At 43.0% G+C, this 25,364-nt stretch overlaps 1 protein-coding gene across 5 annotated transcripts in view; it reads right to left on the bottom strand.

Moving 5' to 3' along the window:
* Positions 1-25,364, bottom strand: part of PTPRM (protein tyrosine phosphatase receptor type M) — an 899,870-nt gene that overhangs the window by 275,431 nt on the left and 599,075 nt on the right. The window lies entirely within an intron of this gene.

Below are 25,364 nucleotides of genomic sequence, written 5' to 3'. Positions count from 1 at the left end.
GGAGGCGAACAGAGAGAAGGAGGGTGCTTCGTGAGGAGGAGCCGGAGGAGGAAGGAGCTGCCGCGTGGGGGAGGAGACGTCAGCGAGGAGGAAGTCAGTGTGAACTCAGCGCAACAGGGAGCGTCAGCACGGAGGACCCAGAGAACCATGTGGGCTTAAAAGGAAGTTCTTTTTTTCTTTGACATGGAAGAAATCAGAGCGTCTTGGAATGCTAAAGCTTATGGTCCAACAGAGAAGGGAAGTTGATGCTGTAGCAGAGAAAAGAGAGACCTGCTGGAGCAATGTTCTCGAAGGGGCGGACAAGGATGGGCCCCCCTACAGAAGGGTGGGGCTGGCTCAGCTACAGGACAGACCGTTTACCCAGAGGAACAAGGAGGACAGCAAGTCCATGCGCACGAAGGCCTGAGCGTGAGGAAATGTGGTTTAACAGTGGAGCATTTGAGTGATCTCTTCTGATTGTAACATTCTCCAAGTGATAAAGGAAGCAAGATGGTCAGGTGTGACTGTGGATGCGGGAGGGAGTGTGGGAAATTTGGGGATCCACCCACTGCCTGCCCTGCTCTGTGGTCTCCTTGAGAGCTAATCACCCTGGACCTGCCCAAGCATGGAAGACACACTGCATGGTGACCAGTGAGCTGTGGGCCGCCGGACTTAGGTCTGACTTTTGCTTTTTTTAAAAGGTCTCAGCAACAAGTTATTTACTGTTCTTCAGAGCGCAGTACACTCTCTATTGGCTCATGCAAGGTCCCTCCTTTTGTTACTTCTTTTCACTTTTATTCTTTTTCCTTTGCTGTTCTTTTTTTTTTTTTTTTTTATGACTTGACACAGAAGAAGGGTTCTGCGAGGTGGAAAAGGAAAGGATAGGGTATAGAGAGAGGTAAGGGGGGAAGGTCTTGGGAAGAAAGGAAGAGCTAGACACCTGGGCTTCTTGAGAAAAAGGCACAATGAGATGAATCCTAATGATCTCAAAGCAGAGAGTAATGGGGATGTGAAGGGCAGGGTGGGGCTGTGGGTTTATCTAGGAGCAAAGGGCTCTAGGGCTTTCTCCTAACTCTTCACAACTAGGATAAAGAAGGGAAAGAGGAGGAGAAAAAGGCAGAAAGTGGTACCGCTCAGGGTTACTGCCTAAGGGTGAGTGGCAAGTGATCAGTGGTCAAGTTACCAGTAGAAGGGTTCACGAACAGGACAGACGCTCTCCTTCTCCAGTCTTCAAATTGTAGCTCGTTGCTGAGTACTTCTTATGCTCAAGGCTCTGGAAGTAGGCTCCCCAGGGATTCAAGATGAGTGAGAGACCCATCCTTTAGTGCCCAATGCAAGAAACCATGTGAAGTGCCATGGGTGAGCTCCAGAGATAGATTTCTTTTTTTTTTTTTTTTGTATTTTTCTGAAGCTGGAAACGGGGAGAGACAGTCAGACAGACTCCCGCATGCGCCCGACCGGGATCCACCCGGCACGCCCACCGGGGCGACGCTCTGCCCACCAGGGGGCGATGCTTTGCCAAAACCAGAGCCACTCTAGCGCCTGGGGCAGAGGCCAAGGAGCCATCCCCAGCGCCCGGGCCATCTTTGCTCCAATGGAACCTTGGCTGCGGGAGAGGAAGAGAAAGACAGAGAGGAAGGAGGGGGGGGTAGAGAAGCAAATGGGCGCTTCTCCTGTGTGCCCTGCCCGGGAATCGAACCCGGGTCCCCCGCACGCCAGGCCGATGCTCTACCACTGAGCCAACCGGCCAGGGCCCCTTTTCTTTTTCTTAGAAATAGTGATACCTTGGTTTAAAAATTACTCTGAGACAGTGCATTCATGTCTTGTTGCTCAGAGAATTTGAGTTCTTGCAGTCTGTGTTTAGGTTTTTCCGTTGGACCTCAGTATTATACATAATTGTGAAACATCTCCAAAAGCTTTTTTTTTAAAAAAAAAAGATTTCATTTATTCATTTCTAGAGAGAGAGGAGAGAGAGAGAGAGAGAGAGAGAGAGAGAAGGGGGGGACAGGAAGCACCAACTCCCATATGTGCCTTGACCAGGTAAGCCCAGGGTTCCAAACTGGCGACTTCAGCATTCCAGGTTGACGCTTTATCTACTGTGCCACAACAGGTCAGGCTTCAAGAGTTTTCATTTAAATTACATATCATTGTTTTTCTTCTGCAAAGTCAATCACTACTCCTGGAATAGTCTACATTTACACTCTATGTATTATTTGTAACCTGATTATGCTTTTGAATTTATAACCCTTCCTTTGTCCCGAATTTCCACTGTAAGGTATGCAGAATGTGTATGACTTACAAGTAATAATCAAAAACAAAAATTTTCACACAAAATTGAGATACTGGATTGTTTGATAAATGCCATCTTTAAAATATTAATCTACTTTTGGCCCTGGCTGGTTGTCTCAGTAGTAGAGCGTCGGCCCGGTGTGTGGAAGTCCTGGGTTCGATTCCCGGCCAGGGCACACAGGAGAAGCGCCTATTTGCTTCTCCGCCCTTTCTTTTTTTTCTCTATCTCTCTCTTTTCCCTTCTCACAACCAAAGCTCCATTGGAGCAAAAAGTTGGCCTGGGCCCTGAGGATGATTCCATAGCCTCTGCCTCAGGTGCTAGAATGGCTCCAGTTGCAACGAAGCAACGCCCCAGATGGGCAAAGCATTGCCCCCTAGTGGGCATGCCGGGTGGACCCCAGTCTGGCGCATCCGGAGTCTGTCTCTCTGCCTCCCCGCTTCTCAATTCAGAAAAATACAAAAAAAAAAAACCCAAAAACTACTTTTAAGTTTTGTTCTAATTTCATGACAGTTACGGCTTTCATTTATTGATGTGGGCAATACCCTGTAAGATGATCTATCAAAGCCTTATCACTTACTATCTGGGCACTAAAAGTTTCAAGAGAATTATTAGTGCTGTTACTAGTCTAATGAAATAGCTTTATTTTTTCCACTTCTCAAATCACGATCAAGTAATAAAATTTAAGAACGACTTGTCAATATTAAGGTATAAACTGTGTTCATCTTTCATAATAAAGTGAAGGATCAATAAAGGGAATGGGAGGTGAGTTTTCGAGGATGCATCTGTTAAGAGTGGACATCTCTAAGAGTTTGTCTGAAACCAAGTTGGAAGGCATTAAAATAAAACTACTGCCCCTCAAATTTTCTTCAGACTTTGTGCCTTTGGGTCATGGACTAGCTTATCTTTAGCTCTCAAAAATCATTTCTGTGGGAGAAAGACTCCCATAGCTTCCTAAGTAAAGCAGCGGCTGTTTGCAAAAACTCCTTGTAGCCTTGTCTGCTGCCTGAAATTTGTCATTCACTATCTCATCAAAAAGTAAGCACATATATCTAATAGATCCTGTGCTTGCTAGAAGAATCAATATTTGTGAGGTTCAAAAAAAATGTTGTCTAGTAAAATGCATGCAGAAGTGTGACACATCTCACAGGCTAATAAACTACATGATAAAAAGTGGCCCTTCGAAACATACAGAAGATTCCTGGGGTCTTAGGAGAGAGTGGAGTCATATAACCCTCAAGTCTTATTTAATAAACATACAACTTTTCCTCAAACAATGAAATTCTTTAATAAGTAAGGTTTTTATTAATTGTATAATCCTATTCTATATATTCTAGAACTGAGGTTTTCCCATGAAAGAGACTTTAAGAATTATTTGGGGAGATTTTGAAACATGCAGGTGGCTGTGTTTCCCATTGACTCCGGATTCAGGGTCCACTGCTCAACCACAGGTCATTATCGGGATTTATATGTATAACACCTACGGTGATTCCCCATACAACACAGAGAAAAATCCAACCAAGAACCATTGCTCCTAAAAATCTGTGAGGAAGGTTATCACAGACCATGGCAAATGGATAAAATATTTACTTGGGTGGTTGTTTTTTAAAACACGTTCTAACACATTAATATTATATTTATCAGTTAGCCAATTTCTTTTACTGAACTATTTAAAATTATCCTTTTACACAATGAAGAGGCAAACCTGATGGAATAAAACCCTAGTTTTATAATTACCCGTAACAGCTAGAGATTGGAAAATATTTTTAATTGTAAAGAAATTTAAAGCATGCTGACCAATGGCCAGATCTACTAACTTAGACAGGAAGAAGGCGGACATTTTGGGGATCTACTTTATATACAGATATCTTACACAACTCTTATTTAACATTACACCATGAGGTGCGATTAATACTATTTTACAAATGAGGGAACTGAGGCAGCAGGAGCAGTCAGGATAGGTAGCTTGTCCTAAGTGAGTGAGGAGGGAAGTAAGGGGTCGCTCTCTGGATCTAGGTGTGTCTGGGAAGCCCACTCATGTTTCGCTGCATCACAACTTTCTCCAACAATATAGTAAACTCAGGTGATTACGGCTAACACTTTGGAAGGCAAGACTCAAGTTTAAAAATCATCGTAATCAGTTGTAAAGAGGAGAGAGCCTAACACGGGAACCAAGCCAACCAGCCAACCAACCAAAGAAACAGAAGTGCAGAACAATGCAATAACAAAACTGAAATCCTAGAAGGAAAATAAGATAACTTTGTGAGGACAAAGGACTTCTTGGGCCTAAGTGTAGGAAAGAGAGGCCTGGTAACACAGTCAGTGTTATTCCAAAATGTGCTCGAGGAGGGACAGGCACATCTATCTAATCCTTGCGGAGTGCCAAGTGCTGCTCAAAGTAGAGATACTGGAAAGGAATCAAAGAAAAGAAATGCAAATGATCTACAGGGCAGAACAAAAAAAGCACCATGAAAAAAGAAAAAATAATTGAGGTCATTTTTCTAACCAAGGAAAAAACCAGCAGGTGCCCTAATACTGTCTTCCACTGAGTTTTCAGGAGTAAGGGCTATTTCTTCTCCACCTTGGCTTCTTGCAATTAACACAATATTTTTGACATGATCACTTGCTAAGTCTTTTCTGAATGAATGTTTTAAGACATATAGGAGGCATTTATAAAGAGATAAATTATCATGTGTGATCTGTGTATGAATGTGGCATATTTTTGAACATACATAAGGCATAAATGAACTGGAGTTCAAGTTCTTATAGAGAGAGGATGCATCTTTTCCCTATTTCCTTAGTGCTTAGAACCGTGATGGTGAACCTTTTTATAAAACCCGCCCACTTTTGCAGTGCTGGTCAACCTGGTCCCTCCTGCCCACTAGTGGAGCAACCAAACGGCGCTGCAATTGGCCCACCATGAAAGCTGGACCGCCCACTAGTAGGCAGGAGGGACCAGGTTGACCAACACTGCAAAAGGTTTGCCATCACGAGCTTAGAATATATTAGGTATACAAAAAAAAAAGTCAGAGCAAGTAAATAAATTTTGATTGTACATAAAGGACATTTTGACCCTCAGCACATAAAAATAAAATATATTACAAAGGAGGCTTACTCATTCTATCCTTGGGTTGAAGAGTAGTCACCGACATTAGACAGGTCAGTTCTCACTTCCTTGCTCAATCTCTAAAAGGTTAAAAAAAATGCTATTCTTTCTTCATCCCTTCATTCACAGTGCCAAAGCCATGTTTACTATCTTCTGGACTTGTGTACTTGACTCCCAAGTAGACATCGTATCCAGTCTCTTCTACATACTGCAGCTATACTAATCTTCTTAAAGAATAGCTCTAATCCGGTTACTCTTTCATTTAAAAAAACAAAACAAAAAACCCAAGAGCCTTCCAGTGCTATTTCAAAAGGCAATCAAGGTCTTCCATGAACTGGCTCCGTTCCCCTTTCCCGCTTGGCTGCCTGTTCTCTCTCTACCTCCCTTCACCCACCGATGTTCCAACCGAACGGAACGCTCCGTTTCCCTCACACGGCCAGCCTTCCCCCTTCTCAGGGCCATTGCTCCACCGCTCCTTCTGCGTGGAAGCATTCCCCTACTCACTTCTGGCAGATTTAAATCCCACCTGTCCTTCAAAGGGTGCCTAGCCCACACTGCTCCTGTTGCTTTGTAGAAAGTATTCTTTCCCACTGGACTGTGATAGCACCTTGTTTCACCCCTCTTGCACAGAACTTAACTATTTCCAACCTGGACTTATTTTGCTAAATCCTTTATATTAAATATTAACATAACTCCCCTGGGACAAAGCTGGTTTTATTTTTTGGCCCTCATGTGACCTGGCTTAGTATCTTGTTATGTCTCCACAGTACACACAGAAACATGCTTGCTGAATCAAAAATTTCTACAATAAATCTCACTTAAATTTTTCTGTCTTTCTCATTTGCATGCTTTTCTTTCATTTTCCATTTTTGTTAAAGTCCCCAGACACAGGATAATGGGTATAAAAGGAAAAAAAAGGGAAGAAAAAGTAGAAGTGTAAAGTAAAGACAAGAGGTTTTATTTTGTGGGCTTTCCTCCACCAATCCCCAGTATGTAGTGAGGGCTCATTAAGGGCGAGGCCTCGGCAGCTGTTTTGAATGGCCCTCCATGAGCGTCAGGACACCGGCTCCAGGGAGCATGCTGAGAGGCAGAGCACACAGGAAGGGTTTTTCTCATATGTTGATAACAGATAAAAGTCTTTACCGGTAAATTTACTGACCAAATTTTCATCAATGATAAAGTGAGATTAATAGAAAGAAAGAGCATGGAAATAAATACTAGTGGCAAAACGTTATATTTCCAGCAGCAAAGCAGTGAAATATCTATCCATCAACGCTGAGAAAGTTAACTGGATACATATCAGAGACAGGAAATGAGGATCCGTCAAGAAGAAAGTGTTATGAACTCAATACTTGTTATGATTAAGTGGCTAGAGACCATTTTTCATGATCACATATGGAAGTTGTTTTAGAAGCCTATAAACTACCTAAAGTTTCTGCTTCAGAGTAATTACAATGGCCTGGGGCTTTTTAGAAAGAAAAAAGGAGAAACTTCTAATAAGATAATGCTAATATGATTAAAACTATTTAGAATAATTTCACTTAATAAAATGATTACATCATTTCCAGGATCCTGCTCTGAAATAATTTCCTAACTTCCTTGTTACTACTCTTCGAAGAAATAAGGTAGAAATCTGACAATTTCCTATATTAAGCCTCTAAACTGGCTAAAAGAGACATGGAACTCACTCTGATGTGGTCATGCACATCTGTACATGAATATACACCATTAGGTAATGAAATTTTTGAAAGACACAGGAGAAGAACCCACCAAATTAGTTAATAATCTTGAGTATATAACACCTAGGCAAATTCCCAGACAAAAATGGGTTTGCCAAACTGTGTTTTGACTAAGAGAGCTCCAACTCGAAGAATAAACTGTTATAATTCATTGCAAACAATAATTAATAATTGCATCATTATTTGCCAGAGACAATGGGAAAGCGCATCAGAGATACTGATAGATGTGTCAGCAGATGCCATTTGTTAGGACCAGGGCAGGTCCCTGGCTGATTTTCAAAGATTGCTTCTCAGAGATAGGTTTTTACTTTTCCAAATGAAAACAAGTTGAAAAAAAACTTGTGATGCCTGTCAGCCTCTTACACACCACTCTCTATTTTCCAACTTCATACTTGTGTCTGCAAAACTTATTTAATGAGGTCATTCATGATCCTTCTTAATACAGTTCTATTAAAGTGCATCCCTTTAGGTTCTCTTGAGCATTGATGTTACTGAAGGACAAACACAAAGAATGGTGTCCCTATTTAAACCAAGGACAGCAAGTAATAAAGGCCCCTCACATGGCCAGGGAGCCTGACGCTTTATTCCATATGCTGGGCTCCAGGAAGCACAGAATAGGTTAAACAGAGCTCTGAGCTACTACTGCTTCAAATAAACTAGCTGTCTTTGAAAAATACAGTTACTTTCTTCATCATTATCATCGTCCCTATTAATGCCAGTAGCAAGATAATAGGCTGTGTTGTGCTGCTGCTGTTTACATGCCAAAGACTGGTAAATGGAGAATATTATCTGTGGGGGGCTCATTACAGGTTTTGACATATGATAGAATAATACTCCTCTCATGCACTGGTGCTCCTGGAGACCGTGCTGTCCACGTCATGTTCATGTAAATAATACCCTGTGTAGCATCAAGAGACCCATCCATTTTCCACGAAGCTCAATACTGCACCTGTCTGCAGGGCTGTGACATTCAAACTTGGGACAGGCAGGGGCCTGGTATAATTCCCTAGTTCTCTTGAAAGACCCAAGGGCCATAAAACAACACTCAATTAGAATAATAACAAAGCCACAAATAAGTTACCAGCAACTGCCATTTCCAAATTCTGCCTTAACCCTGGGACAGTTTTCTGTGAGGTCTCATATACATATATTCTAGTATTCATTTTCCTACTGCCCACTACAGAACGAAGAAACAGTATTCTTCCTGTTTTATAGATACGGAAGCTGAATTTTAGAATTCAAGAGGTTTCTGCCCCCCCCCCCCCCCGAGTCTGGACTTGAACTCACTACCTTCCATCTAAGGTAAATAAATGCTTTCTAAATTCTGTGCACTGGGATCCAGACTGTCCACACATACCACTCTATTAAAATTCAATGCAGAGAATCCGAAGTCCCAGATTCCTGTTTGACATATCTGAAAACAGCTCATGTGCTTTAGAAAATGATCTGAAGTTTAAAACCTCACTGTTCCTATGAGCTGGTCATTTGTCCCTAAGGGCAGAAGAGAGACAACAAGTATCAGCACCAACCTGAGGTTTATCCTAGGTGGCCTGCACTAGATAGAAACGATTGTGAAGTCTTCTGTGTGAGCTCTTTAAATAAAACATACAAATGTTGCATTTTATTCCATGATACATTGATTTTTAATAAAAGTAATGTTTGTAATGATTTTCATTATGGAACGAGCTGGTTCGTTTTTGAAGGCCTGATTCCCATCTGAAGCGTATGGGCTGGGGAAAGCAGCTGGTAAGAGCTACAGTTCTACAAAGGAGGGCACCCATCCTGTCTCCTTGTTCTCAGGACAGCCCTCCCAGAGAGAGGTCACTGCATTGAGAATACAGAGGGTCCTCATGTTACGACACTGTTCTGTTCCTATGACAGTGACATAACCCGAATTTTGATGTAAGTTGAAATACGCCCTACCCTAAGTCATTTGCCTATCCTAACGCAGTTGTGAAATCATAATCTAGAACATAAAAACACAACTAAGCCACAGAAAAGGGAAGAAGACATAAATATACTGAACTGTACACTGTGCTGCACATTCTTCTGCCACGTGCAACCAAAGTACTGTAGTTCGCCCACGTAGTCCATAAGTACCACACTGATGGCGTAAGCTGAAACACTCATGTCTCAATTTTTCTAAGCTATTATGGGAGTGAGCATCATAAACGCGAAAGTCATATGTTGAGATTGTCCTAACCCAAGGACCCCCTGTATATGGTAGCTAAGCTAGAAAAGTCATGGCTAGTGAATAAATCAGACTTCAAAAGCCAAATTGCAGATCCTCTCACATTAAAAACAATAAGTCTAAAAGGTAGTGTGTATATGTGGCATGGGGGTGGGGAGCAGGGAGGTGCATGTCATTTGATCATGCTAGAATTTTATTATTATTTTTTTGAGGGTTTTTTTTTTTTTTCATTTTTCTGAAGTTGGAAACAGGGAGAGACAGTCAGATAGACTCCCGCATGCGCCCGACCGGGATCCACCCGGCACGCCCACTATGGGGCGACGCTCTGCCCACCAGGGGGCGATGCTCTGCCCATCCTGGGCGTCGCCATATTGCGACCAGAGCCACTCTAGCGCCTGAGGCAGAGGCCACAGAGCCATCCCCAGCGCCCGGGCCATCTTTGCTCCAATGGAGCCTTGGCTGCGGGAGGGGAAGAGAGAGACAGAGAGGAAAGCGCGGCGGAGGGGTGGAGAAGCAAATGGGCGCTTCTCCTGTGTGCCCTGGCCGGGAATCGAACCCGGGTCCTCCGCACACTAGGCCGACGCTTTACTGCTGAGCCAACTGGCCAGGGCTGATCATGCTAGAATTTTAAAAGTTGCCTGGCCTGTGGTGGCACAGCGGATAAAGTGTTGACCTGGAATGCTGAGGTCGCCGGTTTGAAACCCTGGGCTTGCCTGCTCAAGGCACATATGGGAGTTGATGCTTCCTGCTCCTCCCCCTTCTCTCTCCCTTTCTCTTTCTCCTCTAAAAAATAAATAATAATAAAAAAAGAGTTTTAGAAGTTGATCTTTTAAAAATCTTTGGGCCTCCCTCTCAGCACACTGGAGACATTGAGGAACAAGTCTGGACAATGATACTGTCAAAAGGGCAAATAAAATGAGGCCTTTCTGTTGAAAAGACTGTTTTCTCCTTTCACTGGCCGACTCTGGCTTTCTCTTGATTCTTTTACAAGGTCAAGAAAGTATTTAAGATAATTCTTTTTTTCAAAAAGGAATTTTGTTTATTCTAGATCTATCCTTGATCTTCTCTTGATCTTTCCAACATCCAGCTGAGTTAAGATAATGATGGAAATTCTGACTTACTTTCCATTCTGATTAAATACATTAGATCATACCAATAAACACGTTAAAAACTCTCACAAATACTAAGTATTTTATAGTACTCTAAAAATCCATATTTACAATAGAGACTAGTCTGAAGTCAAGCCAACAAATATCACACAGCAGTAACAACATTGCCCTTTGCCTACAAATTTACCTTATATCCTAACAGTTTTTTAAAGCAAGTAAAAGGATGAAAATCAAAATATCACAATTACCATCTATTAATAGCAGGGTGGAGTAATATCACAATTACCATCTATTAATAGCCACTGGGGTAAAGAGAAAGACCTAGTGAAATGATTTTGTCACTGACTTTTGAGAAATATTTAAAAAATATCTATGCTTTTTCCATGTTTACTAATATTGAAAATGAATTAATTTATTATAAAATATAAATAACATATTTCCTTATAGAAAAGTCAAGAATAATTAAAGTCATTAATATAAATTCTTTTTTTGTGTGTGTGACAGGGACAGAGAGAGACAGAGAGAGGGACAGATAGGGACAGACAGGAAGGGAGAGAGATGAGAAGTATCAAGTCTTCGTTGTGGCACCTTAGTTGTTCATTGATTGCTTCTCATATGTGCCTTGACTGGGAGGGGTGGGGGCTACAGCAGACCGAATGACGCCCTGCTCAAGCCAGCCAGCGACCTTGGGCTCAAGCTGGTGAGCCTTGCTCAAACCAGATAAGCCCACTGCGCTCAAGCCAGAAACCTCAGGGTTCCAAACCTGGGTCCTCTGCGTCCCAGTCCAACACTCTAACCACTGTGCCATTGTCTGGTCAGGCAATATAAATTATTTTATGCAAAAATCTTAAAGTATTTTTTTTTAAGTACAGGCACTTTCTTTTCTCAGTATTTTGCATTACTACAGTCTTGGTTTATTTTGAGCTCAAAACTAGTGTTAGCATTCTTTTGGGATATGCAAAATGCACCAGATTACTTACAAAATTAAGAGGTAGACTTCCTAAAATATAAGATTTCAATTCACGCTTTTCAAGCCATGAAGCTCTATTCCTTAAGCAAATAGTGATAGTAAAAACTTTATTTTTCCTGGACCACACTGCTGATAAGAGAAAACATAGAACATTGAAAAATTAAATTGTCTTATATTGAAAAGCTTTTACAGAGCAATCCTAAAGTTTATGTATTAAAAATGGAACACAATGTTATTTCAGTGCAGTATGTATTTTTTTAAAAACATATTATTTCTGAAACAAAATGCTTGACATTTGACTCAGTGTTTCCTTCCAAACATGGCAAGAAAGAAGGGACAGACTCTCCCGTGGCAGTCCTACGTCCTCTCGCCATTTTCTTGTAACTATACTGTTTTATAGATGAAACTGCCACAGCAAAATGACAAATATAACACATAAAAGAACAAAAAAAGGGCAATAAATCACCAGTGACACTACAGCCCATTAAAATGCATTCAGCTGGTGTTGCAGGAAGAATAAAAATCTCCCCTCATTTTACATTCTTTCTAGTTGAAAAGGAAATTTTAGATTCCCCAAGCAACCCTTATAAGAAATTCCAACCTCACACTACCTTTCTATATTAGCCTCCATAGCCAAAATATATAGCACTGCTATCCTGTTCACTGTTTAATAAGAAATGCCCAAGATGAGGCAAACGATGGTTGATTCTCCATTTACACATAACATGGCATTTGAAAAAAAAGAAAAGAAAAAAGCAGGATACTTAGTGGAAAACAGTAGTTACAGTTCAGCCACTATTTCCAATAAACTGATTATCAACTTGAATGAAGAGTTTGACCATAATTACTCAAAAGGAAGCCTGAAGAATGGATTTTGTTCCCTTTATTTTTTACCTAAAATTCTCTCACAAAGTCAAATCAAAGCTTCTAACACTGAAAATGGTGCTGGTATCGCATACATATGGTATTGTAGTGTACAAATGAATATATGTTAACTTGCTCATTACACACTTACTACAAATAGTTTAAGATACAGGTAAATTTGGTGAAGTAAAACATTTATTGAACTGTTTATGTTGATCTTGACAAAGATGAGAAATGTAAATTCCTTGAGAGCAAAAAGCACAAGTTAATACGTCTTTGAATTCTCATCTCTTAACACAGGTGATTACATATAAAGGTCTTCAAGAACATGAGACGGTCTTTAAGTACAGGATGACCAAGTGAACCCTTCCTCTAAAGTAGGAACAATGAATACTCTTGGAGCAGGACAGAGCATAGCTCCCTACAGCTAAGTATTTCAAAGGCTGAAAGGATGTGACTTGCATTCTATCAGAACTGACCTGTATGAACTTCCTAAAATGTCTGACAGGAGGCTAACCATCGGAGGTCTATATGGCCCTTGTCCCATTCTTCCTAAAGGCAATCACAGTTGGGAGCTCCTGTGGGTCATTTTTTTAAAAAGGGGTATGAAAATTCGTCCACACCTTTAAGACAATTTTATTTTTTTATAAATGAATTCATTCTACTTAAAAAATTATAGCTGGCTTCTGAGTGCCTTTCACATGCCAAGGGGTGAGTAGCAGGCTGTGTAAAGTATGAAGATATGTAAAATATGGCCCCTGGTGTACTAAATAAAAATGCTTGTATACACATTTCATAGCTGACGCAATGAACAATTTCTAATACAATACTCTATGAGTCTAGTCCCTGAAATACTGAAGGAGGAAAGTATAACTACCTCTAGCTACTGGTGGGGAAGACTTCATCACAGTGCCTGTTGATTCAAACAGCGTCGCTGAGCCTTGTCTCCTGTGTTCTTAGTCAGTTTTGATTCATATGCATACCCCAGTAAATAGCTCTCAAAATAAATGAAATGGGTATCTTGGGCAAGAGGTTGAATGAAGCCATTCCATCTCTTAAGTACTCAAAGTGCCCTTTGATATGGTTGACCGTGTCCCTTAAATTCCCTACCGGTGCTCTTCCATACTGACTGTAGATGATCCATAAGCCGGGGCTAGTACTTCAACTGTATTAATTTCCTGGCATTTAGTTCTTCTATTCTTAAGCACTCACTGGTTAATGTCTTTCTAGGTTGGGGGATGATCTTCCATTTCTTAATTTACTTCTGTCTTCTGGCCTCTTTCTTCCCCCCTCCAATGTTTCTAGTGTGGCTGGAGCACACAGTGCACACTTACCCCGCCTGCCCCTCTTGAAAACACCTCAGCTGTCACCCACCGCTCCTGGGATCAAGACTACTGTCCTTACCGTTGGCATCTCTCTCTGTCTGCACAGCCTGACTGCTTCCTGCACATCTGTCTAGCCTCGATGGCCTTCATGCAGTTCTTTATCCTTGGGCATGCTGCTTCCCACTGCAGGACCTCTGCACGTGCTGTTCCTCCCTCTGACTGAGCTCAAGGTCAGTGGACAATCCTAGTATCTTCCAACTGTTACTCCCTCTGACTGAGCTCAAGGTCAGTGGACAATCCTAGCGTCTTCCAACTGGAACCCGTTGTTTGAGCTCCTCACTGTGCCTAAGACCTGTTTCAGATGAAGAGCCTTCGAGAATGTGCGGTCCACAGAAAGACAGATACCACCTAACTGCATTTAGCCCTGCCACAGCTTACAGCTCACAAACAAGTTCCCGAATCCACAGGTAGGTCTGACTAGGGCAGGAAGAGAAGTGGGCAGGCGTGGTCTGGGAGTAGGAGTGGAGCACAGATCACGGTGTGGGTGGGTTAGCCACTCTCTGAAACCATTCAATTAAAATTAAATCTCATGAGTGATAAAAGTTATAATATACCTAAGAATAAATTTAATAAGAAAGATCATCAACTATTCATGCTTCAGTAAATACCAGCTGATAGTTTTGAATACCTGCTGGTTGCCTCAGGGGCTACACTGAGAACAAGACAGACAAAGCCCTGCTCTGACCACGTTGTAGGTGGGAGACAGAAAGTCATCGGGGGACTCAATAAAGTGGCAGAATGACGGGCCAGACCGTGGCTGGAAAGCCGACGTGGCCACTGCACCTCAGGCATTGTGGTCTAGGGAGGCCTTTCCGAGAGTACGAGCTTTGTGCTAGCTTCTGACTACTGAGAGGGGGCTGGTAATCTGAAGTCTGAGGGAGGAGGATGCAGTCACGGTAACAGCACGTACAGATGTCTAGCACATGACCCAGAGTGCTGCTCTGGAGAAACGCCACAGTCAGCACTGAACGGGAGATAAACCCGGGCTGAGGACTGAGTGTGTGCGTGACAGAACCGTGCTGGCCCTTTCGGCTGTGACTGCAGGTTTGGAGTTTATGCCCAGTGTGGGGCTGTAACAGGAGTGACGGAACCAGATTTCAGTTTCAGAAAAGTCAGTCCAGCAGCTCTGTGGCTAATGAATTAACAGGGAGCCAGAAGAGTGAGCAGGGGACCAGTTAAAAGCTGCTGCCGTGGTCTATGCTGGGGGTGGGGGGTGACTGTGAGGGGACTGGATGTCATTGAACCTGGAACAGATGTTGAAGAGAGACCTGACAAGACAGGCTTATGTAAAAACTCTTTGTATTAGAAGTCTTGTGACAAGATAGGAAAAGATGGAGAAATTTATCATCTGTTCCATGGTTATGAAGCGTATACATTTAACAAATTCCAATGAGAATCTCAGGGGCATATTTGGGACTTGACTGCCAGGTGGGCACCCACCGGGCCACCTTCTTGATGCCTGGCTAGATCAGGACACAGTAGGTGAGGATTCCTGCCCTCGGAGGCTTACACTATGGGGGGGGGGACGCCAGCAGCAGACACAAGCAAGCACAGCTGGTGACAGTGCTGCACAAAGGGAAGCAGCAGGTGAGGGGACAGGCTGTCGGGAGGGCGGGGAGGTGCCCTGGCAGGCCGCACTGCTGGAGGGTGAATTCTCCAGGCAGACTCCAGTGAGAAGGGAGAACTGAGCAAAGACTGGAGGAGGTGGGGAGTCAACCAACTGGACACCTGGGGAAGACTGCCCCACACGAGGCAGGAGCACGGCCGATGTATCCGAAGAACAGGAGGCAGGTGGGGGGGACTGGCGTGGAATGAGACAGAGGGAGGTCAGGAGAGTTAGGGAGATGACAGGGAGCCTGTCGTGGGAGACCACTGTAGTGACTGGTCAGTAGACATAGAAACACAGTGGCGAGGGGTTTTTTGACAAAGAATTCAGAGAGATTTCTCGTTGTATTACACAGCGTCAGTATAGTCAGAGCTTAGGAGAACAGCATAGGAAGAGACAAAGAGGACTACACCCACCTAAATGTGAGAACTTGCATAGGATAATATGGTATTTCAGAGAAATGATTATTTACTGAAGAATTAGAATGGCCTAACTGGTTGTTTCTCAAGAAAATGCTAGAGCCCTTCCCAGCAATACTCTACACCACATCTACGGTAATTTTAGGTGGATTCAAGGGCTGAAAATCTGAGCTATGTGAAGAGATTCTCAAATTGAAAACCTTGGGCCTGACCTGTGGTGGCACAGTGGATAGAGAGTCGACCTGGAACTCTGAGGTCGCCAGCTGAAGATCCGGGACATGCCTGGTCAAGGGACATATAGGAGTTGATGCTTTCTGCTTCCCCCACTTTCTCTCTCTCTTCTCTAAAATAAATAAATAAAATCTTAAAAATAAAAACTTGGCAAAAAAGAAGAAAATGGGAACATATTTGATTATCTAAAAATAAAAATGTCTTTGTGCAAAAAAAATGATAAAGTCAAAAGAGGAGTGATTGACAGGAATACCTGTGAACAGATAAAGAAGAAATGGAAATAGCTAATAAACATAGGCGAAGCTCCTCGACTTCAGGAAAAGTCATTGGCAAACCATTTTCCCCCATACCAGACACATCCGGTTATACATACAGGGGGCAGGGGGAGCTATGGGGCAGGGACAGGCAGACAAGAGGGGGACGGTGAACTGCTACAATTTGTGGGCAGTGTCATCAGGTCAGTTCCATATAAAAAACAAATTTGCCCTTTGACTCATATTTGGGGATCACTTAGAAATAAAACGTGTAATAGAAAGGATACATATAGGAGGCTGTTTATTCCAGTTCGTTGATCTTGTTAGTAGGAAAAACACTGGTGAAAATCTGAATGTCCAATATAACAAGAGACTGGGTAAACAGATCATAATATAGACATACTGTTGTAAGATACCAGAAAGCTGCAAAATTAATACTGATATTCTAGGAGGAAAGGTCAGGCTTTTCTGTCCCGTCCTTCCTTTGGGGAGGGGAGGGAGAAGAATGTAGAAGTTTCTAGCTTGCAGGAACAATGGATCATTTAGTTTGACATCTAAAATAAAGGTTAACCGAGAAACTTCTCTTTCAATGGGAGATAGAATTTCCATACCACTTTGCATTGATATTAGTTACTCCCCCTTCCTGGAATCTTGAGAGTGAAATACCTCTACGCTAATGAGGGAAGATGAACCCTAAGATTTGTAAACATCTTTAATTGTGTTACCTTGAAAGTCTTAATGTTTCTGTGTATCCCCTAAACAAATGTTGTCAGCTTGTGTCATGATGTCATGCTCTCCCCCACCTGTGTGTGATCAAGGGTATATAAACAGCCCCTGAAATATGATATTTTTGGCTTGCACATGATTTGGGCTTCTAGAATGCCCCATGTCAGCTATATGTGGCTGGCATATTTAATAAAGCTCCTCCTTTAATAAAACTCTTTGAAACTCATCTGGACTTGGTGTCGCCACGTAAACCTGCAGAATTGAGGCACGGGTACTTTGCAACAATACTTCACAGAGGAACAACAGTCAACTATGAAAATGAATGCTTTAGATACATATTGGCTTGAAGGGGAATTCATGACATATTAAGTGAAAAACATAAGTTGCATAATTAGTATATAGATGGCAGTGAAAAAACCTGTATATTTATGTTTGCATATTTTTACATATAGAGAGAGAAAGTTATGGAAGGTTCTAAACATGGATTAGGTTAGTGTAGAAACACAGTACACTTTCTCAGTATTTCTAAGATATCCAAGAGCCTAGCACAGTGTCTAGCAAAGAGCAGACACTCAGGTAACATGTGCTTAAGGAGTCAGTGAAGAGATGAAAGTTTGTATTCTTCCCATAATTAAAAAATGTGTTAAGGTAAGAAAACAATACTAGCTGTCATTTATTGAGGGTTTACTAAATACTTTGTTTGTTCATTTAATTAATCCTGACCGCTATTTTTTGAGTATAAAAATATTAATTCCCATTTTACAGATGAGCAAACTGAAGTACAAAGATGCAAAATAACCTGTCCAAAGTCCTGAGGCTTTTCCATGGAGCCTACAGAGCACTGTGTGAGAACCACAGGACCAGTCACTTTACGGGATTTCCACTTCTTTTTTTTTTTTTTCATTTTTCTGAAGCTGGAAACAAGGAGAGACAGTCAGACAGACTCCCGCATGCGCCCGACCGGGATCCACCCGGCACGCTCACCATGGGGCGACGCTCTGCCCATCCTGGGCGTCGCCATGTTGCAACCAGAGCCACTCTAGCGCCTGAGGCAGAGGCCACAGAGCCATTCCCAGCGCCCGGGCCATCTTTGCTCCAATGGAGCCTTGGCTGCGGGAGGGGAAGAGAGAGACAGAGAGGAAAGCGCAGCGGAGGGGTGGAGAAGCAAATGTGCGCTTCTCCTATGTGCCCTGGCCAGGAATCAAACCCGGGTCCTCCGCACGCTAGGCCAACGCTCTACCGCTGAGCCAACCGGCCAGGGCCGGGATTTCCACTTCTGACGGTCTATATGATAGGGCCACTGGTTACTGAGCATTTGTGGAATAAAGATTTGAAATCCTTGCTATTCCTAATATTACCCCTTCCTGCCCACAGGACTGAGGCAGCATCTGGAGTGCAGGAGAAGCCAGGGCTCCCCCACTGCATAAGCAGGAGACAGACACTGGTCAAGGAAAAACACCAAGGTGGGTGGGGGCTGAGCATCCCTCCCTAGTAGAACGAATCTGCCTGTTTCCACCATTTCTCCGGTAATGCCTGGACGTATGGGAACAGGAGCCAAGCAGGGAGGGGATAATGGAGTTTCTCGGGGCCGGAGACGAGCAGGCTGTGTGGAGGAGGGCCAGGTGGCAGGCGCTACGTGTTAGTGAGAACTGGCTGCCAGGGCCGCACGGGGTGTCAGGCTGGGGGCCTGCGGGCCAGGCAGAGGGAGGGGACACTGAGGGCGGGCAGAAAGGGCACGTTCACACTGACGCTGACGTCGAAGGACCCCGGGGCTCAAGTCACAAAGCCTGGAGTAAATAAAATGCAAACCCCTCACTGAACTGAATGTCAGACCTCTGGGGCCTATGGCATATTAGCCCTTGGCACTTCCTCTGGTCAGCTGAAAAGTGGTTGGCAGTTTCTCCCAGGTGGTGTGAGGAGCAGGACACGGAGGGGTCTCTGCAAACACAGAAGTTGCTTTCCTTCCTCTGTGAAGCAACTTTCACGTGTAATATACTGCTCACAAAAATTAGGGGATATTTTATAGCTTCATATTCATTTTGAAATATCCCCTAACTTTTATGAGCAGTATATTTTACACTCATAAAAAACACTGTATAGCCCTGGCCGGTTGGCTCAGTGGTAGAGCGTTGGCCTGGCGTGCAGGAGTCCCAGGTTCAATTCCTGGCCAGGGCACACAGGAGAAGCACCCATCTGCTTCTCCACCCCTCCCCCTCTCCTTCCTCTCTGTCTCTCTCTTCCCCTCCCGCAGCCAAGGCTCCATTGGCGCAAAGTTGGCCCAGACCCTGAGGATGGCTCCGTGGCCTCCTCCTCAGGCACTAGAATGGCTCTGGTTGCAACAGAACAACGCCCTGGATGGGCAGAGCATCGCCCCCTGGTGGGCATGCCGGGTGGATCCTGGTGGGGCGCATGCGGGAGTCTGTCTGACTGCCTCCCCATTTTGAACTTCAGAAAAGTACAAAAAAAACAAAACAAGACAACAACAACAACAACAAAACCCTGTATTTGCTTCAAGGGCTTCAATAAGGAGAAAAAGTAATTCCTTGGGATTTTTTTTTTTCAGGATAGCTTTGCCTATATACTGACAAAGCTTCTCTCCACAATCAAACTAGCCAGTCTCTTCCAAGCCCTTTCTCATACAAAAGAACATTTGTGTCCTGAGGACAACGTATAGAAGTTGATCAGATATCCTCACTTCCTTATACAAATGTCAATAATCAAATAAGTCACTGCTCTTTACAAGGGAAGGAGCGAAAAGTGACAAAAATTCTCTCCTTGAGCAAACTCCAGCCAGGCTCCTCTGAGCCCTTTCTCGGGGAGGCCTCAACTTCGATCTATAAGAACTTAAAACATTGACGTAGTTTGTGACAGCTCAGTGTTGGTTTCTCTTAAAGTCCCTGCCTGAGAAAACTCCAGGCTGCTCTACGGACGGACTGTCCCAGCGAACAGGCCCCCGCCTCGCACCCTGCGGGAAGGCAGGAGCCTGTTTTCAGTAAGTGCCACTTTCAGACTCTGATGGATGTCACACACCTTTCCAGCCCCCTGTGATTTCCCGGGTCCCTGACTCTATGGAGACCCTGTTTGTCTCTCTCCCTTCTTCTTCAGTCTCTCGTTAAAATGCTCGGTAACCAGCTCCGAATGGAGTTCAGCACCTTCATCTACTGGTAGCAGTTCGTGAATAAGATCTCTTCACAACTTTAACTCACATCTGGTTGGGTTTGTGTTTGACAATACAGACATATGTTACTTGTCTCTTTTTCAAAACTTGTAACTTTATGTGGGAATAATTGTTGGCTAGTTTCTATTTTCTTTTTAAGTAATAATTATATCCAGCAAGTAAGTCTACATGCTCTGGTAGATCTGATTTGTACTTGAATCTCAGGTGCCACTTTGTTTATAAATACTCTAGGATGCAGATCTTATCACATTAGATGTGTGGGTTATCCAAAATAGACTCTCACTTTGTTTAAGGAAATAATTCTCCACAGCATCTCAGAGCTGTCAAGGTTATTCATTCATAGATATAACTATCTTAATATAAAATAAAAAGCCTAGACATATTTATAAAATTAACTAGAAAATCTTTTGTGTGTGTGTGTGTGACAGAGACAGAGAGAGAGGGACAGAGAGGGGCAGACAGTCAGGAAGGGAGAGAGATGAGAAGCATTAATTCTTTGATGTGGCTCCTTAGTTGTTCATTGATTGCTTTCTCACATGTGCCTTGACCAGGGGGCTTTAGCAGACTGAGTGACCCCTTGCTCGAGCCAGCAACCTTGGGCTCAAGTTGGTGAGCTTTGCTCAAACCAGATGAGCCTGTGCTCAAGCTGGTGACCTCGGGGTTTCAAACCTGGGTCCTCCGTGTCCCAGTCTGACGCCCTATCCACTGCGCCATGGCCTGGTCAGGCTAACTGGAAAATCTTAAAGAGCTATTTCTAGCATGACAGCTTTCAATTTTCCTCCCAAAGCTGTTCCATATTATATGCAATTGATCACAAAAAAAGGAATAAAAGTAGAAACTAGAAGCATTTTCAGTTTCTAGAATTTTCTATATGCACTTGAGAGTAGCGTTTTTGAGGTAGACAGGACTCTCATTCCAATTATATATTTTGTTCCCTTTCATCTCCTAAATCTAGTGGTTTAGTAAAGCATTTTTTAAAAGCTGTGGGAATGAATCAATTTAGTTGGTTGCTAGAATTTTTTTAAAAAATGAATTAGAATAAGATGGAATGAAATAAAACAAATCAGAGTGCATTTATCCAGTGAATAGCACTGCTAGTCCAGCGTCTAAAGCTTTTTCTTAGTTAATGTATATGTGTGCATGTGTGAATTGGGTGATGATATGGTCTTACTGTTGACTGAGGACAAAATATACTGCTCACAAAAATTAGGAGATATTTCAAAATGAATATAAAGTGATAAAAAAAGAAGCATTTGATTTTTTTTTATTAAACAAGAACATCAGAAAAGCAAACGACAAGGCAAAGAAAGTTGTTCGATTATGTAAATGAGATGCAAACCCAACTTTTATTTCATTGGTGAAATGCACTGTACAAAAGGCTGAGACATTGGAGCATCGGAACGTCCCCTGACCCCCTCATTTTTGTGAGCAGTACAGTCTAAGAAACACTCTCCAGGACAATGAAGGACTACTTACCCAAACATACAAGCACTCTGCAGTCTGGGGTGCATTCATGCAGTGAATTAAGTCAGCCGATATTTAGAAACTCTGTCTGTTGTGTCCAGCACACTCCTGTGCCGAGGTCAGCTCGCCAGGGTGCTGGTTTTCTTTGATGTTAGACAGAGAAAAGGGAGGTCCCAAGGATCCCAAAGCAAACCTAACCGGCGTGTACTGCATTCTGACACCAGAGGAACTACAGACAGCTCTTCTGTCTTAGCAAAGTGTTCTAGTGTAAGTATAGCCCCAGATAGCCTTTGTAGGAACATGATGTCAGCACATTTAAAACAAAATACAAAAGTCGCTGAAGACCCTTCTGAATGTATCCCTCCTGCATCTCTTGTCCCGTTCTGGACGGGACTGTGTTGATCTAGTAAGCAAAACTACAACTGTTCATTGGGTTAGAGGTGTTGAATATTTAGGCCTGTCCCACTGACTATTTTTAAGGTGCTCAACACAGTGAGAAAGGTTTTGAAATATATACCTTTATACTGCATTAGCTACAAAACTGTTGTCTTCTCTTAACTGCTAAGTGGCAAGTACGATAGTAATTTTTCATTCGTAAGAGAATGTACACATGTTGGTTTTGATGTTACTGATGCCTAATTCTAGGAGTCTGGGCAACCACAAAATAAAACTCTTTTTTTTTTTTTTTTTTTTTTTACAGGGACAGAGAGAGTCGGAGAGAGGGATAGATAGGGTCAGACAGACAGGAATGGAGAGAGATGAGAAGCATCAGTCATTAGTTTTTCCTTGCGACACCTTAGTTGTTCATTGATTGCTTTCTCACTTGTGCTTTGACCACGGGCCTTCAGCAGACCGAGTAACCCCTTGCTCAAGCCAGTGACCTTGGGTCCAAGCTGGAGAGTTTTTTGCTCAAACCAGATGAGCCCACGCTCAAGCTGGCGACCTCGTGGTCTCGAACCTGGGTCCTCCACATCCCAGTTCAAAGCTCTATCCACTGTGCCACCACCTGGTCAGGCAAAATAAAACTCTTCATAAGATTTAGAAGATCTATACCTGGCACACAGAAGGTGCTCAATAAATGTCAAATGGAGGACTGAATGAATTAAGCCTCATGCTTGCAGTATGAATCATAAATAAGTCTATTTAAAAAGACAGTGTTACTGCATCACAGGTGATGGCTGATGCAAATGGAAAGTGCAAAAGAAGTATTACTTGAGTTTGAATTTATCTGGGTAAGATAACCATCATTAAAACCAATAGTAAGGCCCTGGCCGGTTGGCTCAGCGGTAGAGCATCGGCCTGGCGTGCGGGGCACCCGGGTTCCATTCCCGGCCAGGGCACATAGGGGAAGCACCCATTTGCTTCTCCACCCCCACTCCCTCCTTCCTCTCTGTCTCTCTCTTCCCCTCCCGCAGCCAAGGCTCCATTGGAGCAAGGATGGCCCGGGCGCTGGGGATGGCTCCTTGGCCTCTGCCCCAGGCGCTAGAGTGGCTCTGGTCGTGACAGAGCGACGCCCCGGAAGGGCAGAGCACCGCCCCCTGGTGGACAGAGCTTCGCCCCCTGGTGGGCGTGCCGGGTGGATCCCGGTCGGGCGCATGAGGGAGTCTGTCTGACTGTCTCTCCCCGTTTCCAGCTTCAGAAAAATACAAAAAAAAAAAACAAACAAAACAAACAAACAAAAAAAAACCCAGTAGTAAATACCCCCTAAAAAAGAACAAGAGTAGTTTTTTTTTTTTTTTACTGGTTTTGGAGGCTTATTCTAATGCTCTCTCATTTTAATTCCTAATAAATCAAAGAAAATAATGGACGTCAGTTTAGAGGAACGGCAGCCATAGACCTCAGCTACATATGTGCCCTTCACAAACGAGGTCTAAAACAACAGCACACTGGCTCTGAGAGCTACAGGAAGCAGGCTGGTTCATGAGGCATCTTCTGAGTCACACAGTTTCAGAGAGAAGGCCACAGTCAGAAGTTTCACTTACTTCATGTCTCATAAACAGCATGCTTAATTTGAAGGTAGAAGATTACAGGCAAGGCCTGAAAAAGGGGTTATTTAGCTGTATTTCCCATAAAGCAGTGGTCCCCAATCTTTTTTGGGCCACGGACTGGTTTAATGTCAGAAAATATTTTCACGGACTGGCCTTTAGGGTGGAACGAATAAATGCAGAAAATAAAATTATGCGACCGGTGTAAAAACTGTGGGATTTTTAAACATAATTGTCAAACTTATGAGACAAGCGTCAAGAGTGAATCTTAGACGGATGTAACAGAGGGAATCTGGTTATTTTTTAAAAATAAAACATCGTTCAGACTTAAATATAAATAAAACGGAAATAATGTAAGTTATTTATTCTTTCTCTGCGGACCGGTACCAAATGGCCCACGGACCGGTACCAGTCTGTGGCCCGGAGGTTGGGGACCACTGCCATAAAGTACTCATTCTATGATCGTGAGGACAACCCCTTATGTATTAATGACTGTCAAGACTGGTGCTCTCTTACACATAATGGGCTCAGGCTTGCTGAAGGCTCCAGGTTACCTGCCAGGTCGACTCCTAACTCTACACAGTACTGTAGGCCAGTCCTATAAAGGTTTTAAAGAGGAGGGCTTATGTAAGAAAGACACTACTCCTTAAGTACTTCTTCTGGGAAGAACACTTTAGAAGTTCAGGATAAGAAAGAATCCGTAAAAAGCAGAACTTCAATCGGTAATAGAAATATGCTGGAAAGAAACTTGAAAGCAAGGGCAGGGGAACTGTTAATAATAAGCTGATAGCTTGTAAGCCCGGAACGGAGGGCTGAGAATATGTAGAGGAGTCCAGCCGGGAAGGAAGTGAAATTACGCTCCATTTCTTTACCTTAGAAATGTCAGTCTGTAACTTTTCTGAGTCTCAGTTGCAATACTTCCCAAAACAATAAACTCACAGAACAACCTAAACATTTATGAATTTTTTTTTTAACATGAGTTAAGCTTTACTTTTTCCCTTAAATATCAAGGTATATTTCTTAGTTTCATACATACAAAACAATTGCTGGACTAGAAATTTTATGGAAGGCAGTTGTGCGCTTATTATTCAGAATTGTGCTTCGACTACATGCCACAGAACTATGACATCAGTGACCCTTTGGAAACCAGAATTTGAGTCCTGCCCTTGCAATTATGTTAGAGATCTTGACAATGGTTTGCTTTTGTCGCAGGACAAAAGTTTGTCTCCTGGGGTTTTCTGACCACTCACCTGCGTTCTGGAGTAACCTACTGGACTCTTTTTCTGTATGAGTTTATACAGATAGCCATACACCTGTAGAGACAGCATGAATGGACAAGCTGCTTTCTCTTGAAATAAAGAAGCACACAGTTCAACTCCATGACTCTCTCTAAGACATTTGATGTTTTAAAAACTTCCCTAAATTTTTCAGTGTGTTGGACCTGAGGTGTGCCACGGTTTTATAGAAACGCTTTGCTTTGGAACAATTTAAAAGGAATGCGCTCAGCTTTGCTCCAGTTGTATGTCTACGAAACGTTACTTGAGCAGCATCACCCCAAACATCTCTGAGAGGTTTTGATTCATAACACTGGCAGACAGGCTCGTGTATTGCTTAAACTGTGTGTGCAAACTAGATTCTAGAGGGTGAAAAATAAACATCTCTCACCTTCACATCACAACACCTTTTTAGCTTAATTTGGATTACTGAATGTATCTTTATGAATTTTTGTTTGAAATCCTGTTTGATGTCATTGCTATTGCAAGTCCAGCAAATTTCATTTCTATAGAACATTAGGCTAGAAAGGAACATCCCAACAGACACATACACAATGGAAGCATGCAGTGGAGTTGTGCTTGATGCATGGATGTACA

This window comes from Saccopteryx bilineata, chromosome 11 (assembly GCF_036850765.1).
Source record: "Saccopteryx bilineata isolate mSacBil1 chromosome 11, mSacBil1_pri_phased_curated, whole genome shotgun sequence".
Taxonomy (NCBI): domain Eukaryota; kingdom Metazoa; phylum Chordata; class Mammalia; order Chiroptera; family Emballonuridae; genus Saccopteryx; species Saccopteryx bilineata.
This window is presented reverse-complemented; position numbering and strand designations above follow the sequence as displayed.